Here is a 2659-nt window from a genome sequence, read left to right as displayed (position 1 = left end):
CTTGCTAATAGCCCTGTCTCCAGAGGCACACAGGCTTGGCACACAGTAAATGAATGAATGTCTCCGTGTCCCTGTCTGTCTCTATGAGCCTCTGTTACCTGTTTTTAATGTGGCCCTCTCGCTCTCGCTCTCTCTCTCTCCTCTCTCTCTCTCTTTCTCTCTCTCCCTGTCTCTCTCTCTCTGCCTCTCCCGCTTTTGTCTCTCTCTTATCTCTCCCCTCTGTCTCCCTCTGTCCTCGGTGTCTCTCTCGCATCCTCCTCTGACTCCGCCCCACCTCATGGCACACGTACTCACACCTGCCCCAGACCTTTCCCTCTCCTGAGCTCCCTTTGTCTTGGTCCCTCTCCCGTTGCCTGGTAACCGCCCTCCCCTTCACCAGCTCCGCGGAAACCATAGCAACGGGCAGCCGGAAGATGCGGCCATTCCTCTCCCTTTTGTCCATTGCATTTCAGCAGCGCCCGCGCACGTGGACGCTCCAATTACAGGTACTTGGGAGGGGACGCCTTTGTCCGCGGCCCATTCACGGCGGAGCCGGCTCCGGGCGGAGAAACTGTCGGGCGCTGTCGCACAAAGCGCTTTTGTACCTCCTCCCGGCGCCTTCCTCCACTCCCCGCCGCGTTCAAGGACAAACAAAGACCTCCAAATTCGTGTTCAAACGCCCCGCGTGGTAGGCAGTGTGGGGGGTCAGAGGAGAGTCTGGAAGGAACCCAAAGGATGAGCAGACCTAGCCAGTGAAGAACACACAGACATACTGACCCAGCAGCCCCAAGAAGAGAACCCAGGGACCAGAAGCACAGGGCACGGGAATGTGTCATGATTGGCGCACGGGCTGTGGCCCCACCACTGCCTGCCTTACGCGCCTCTGCGCGCTGACCTTCCACTCCTCCAGCACCGAGGTCCTTCTCAAACCAGAGGCTTCACACCTGTTCTTCCCTCTGGCTCAGATTTCCCATCCCTCTTTGCACACTTAACTCCTACCTGACCCTCAGTCTCAGCTCCAGCGTGCCTTCCTGGAAGAAGCTTCCCTGCTCACCCCTCCATTCCCGTTCCCAGGTTCCCACAGCCCCCTAAGCTGTGCTTTCCACGTGTACAATCATGTATATTTCTTAAATGCCGTATAAGTTTCCAGGGGCTCCTGTAACAGATGACCACAAACTGGATGGCTTAAAACAACACGTATGCATTGTCTCCCAGCTCTAGAGGCTAGAAGTTGGCAGTCAGGATGTGTGTAAGGCCACGCTCCCTCTGAAGGCTCCAGGGGAGGATCTTTCCTTGCCTCCTCCAGCTTCTGGTGGCTGCCAGCATCCTTGGCATTCCTTGGCCTGTGGACACATCACTCTAATCTCTGCCCATGGTCACGTGGGTTTCTCTCGGTGTCTCTCTGTCCTAATTTCCCTCATTTTATAAGGATACCGGTCATTGGATTCAGGTTCACCCTAATCCAGAATGACCTGTCTTAACTTGATTATATCTGTAATGTTATTTCCAAATGATACGGACAGGAGACAGGGTGACACTGGGTAGAAGAGGGTGGTTCCCCAGCAAAGGCCTCACCCTCAAGCCTGAATACCTGAGGCCCTAAATGAGAATGGGAATTCCTGTTTTCAAGCCCCCAAAGTTGCCTTCTGGCCCGCCACGTCCCCTATCCTGCCCCCATATAAACCCAGAACCCCAAGCTCCAGAACAGACCAGCAGGCGAGGAGACAAGGAGGCAAGCAGATGGATGGCAGAACAAAGTGACAGAGAAAGAGAGAAGAGGAGAGATGTCTGGACGCCAAGAGGAGTCGGGCTGGGGCCGGTCAGAGAAGAGTCCAACAGCTGGGCAGCCCGACTCCAGGGGAAGATCACCTTCCCATTTCATCCCCCTTCAGGCTCCCCATCCATCTCACTAAGAGCCATCTCTACCACTCAATAAAACTTTGCACTCATCCTTCAAACCCTTGTGTGATGTGATTCTTCTGAGACACTGGGCAAGAGCTCAGGATACAGAAAGCTGTCACATTGGCCCTCTGCCCTTCTGATAAGGCAGAGGGTCCATTGAGCTGATTAACACTCAAGCCATCTGCAGATGGCAAAGCTGAAAGAGCTTTGTAACACTGGGGTTGCAAGCACCCAACCGTAGACACTACCATGGGGCCAAGGGCCCAAAGCACTTGCCCAGCCTCTCCACCTGCTCATCTGCATGCTCCCCCTAGGTGTTTGAGCTGCGGGGTGACTGAATAGGCAAGCCACACCTCTGTCGCACATCCTGCTAGGGGAATCAGGGAACTTTCCCATTTCACAGAAAATGTCACATTCCAAGGTCCAAGGTAGAAATAAGTTTAGGGAGAGGAAGCACTATTCAACCCAGTATACACGGTTATTCATCCTCCCTCCTCTAAACTTATAAGCCCTGAGACCTCTGCAAACCTTTACCCGTGACTCTGTCCCCCAGTGTCTGGTCAGCTAAGAGGCCAGTCAATATTCGGTGAACGAATGAGCAAGCAAGAGATGCTTCTCCTCCATGAGCCTTAGTAGTGCTTATCTATAAAATGGGCATAATAGCATTACTTCAAAACATCATTGAGGAGGAATTCACACCTGACAGGTAGAGAATGTGAAAAAATCAATAACCATGTGTATCAGTTTCTTGCCACTGCTGTACAAATTACCACAAATT

General features: G+C 53.1%; 1 long non-coding RNA gene across 1 annotated transcript; it reads left to right on the top strand.

Annotated features, from left to right (window-relative positions):
- The first annotated feature begins 365 nt into the window (after window positions 1–365).
- LOC129049250 (uncharacterized) lies at window positions 366–1900 on the top strand. The gene is made up of 2 exons (XR_008512186.1): window positions 366–485; window positions 1668–1900. It is a non-coding gene; the product is annotated as an uncharacterized LOC129049250 (long non-coding RNA).
- Window positions 1901–2659: the final 759 nt, after the last annotated feature.

The sequence above is a fragment of the Pongo abelii genome, chromosome 10 (assembly GCF_028885655.2).
Source record: "Pongo abelii isolate AG06213 chromosome 10, NHGRI_mPonAbe1-v2.0_pri, whole genome shotgun sequence".
In the NCBI taxonomy this organism is placed as follows: domain Eukaryota; kingdom Metazoa; phylum Chordata; class Mammalia; order Primates; family Hominidae; genus Pongo; species Pongo abelii.
Note: the sequence above shows the minus strand (reverse complement) of the source record. Positions and strands in the feature narration are given on the sequence as shown.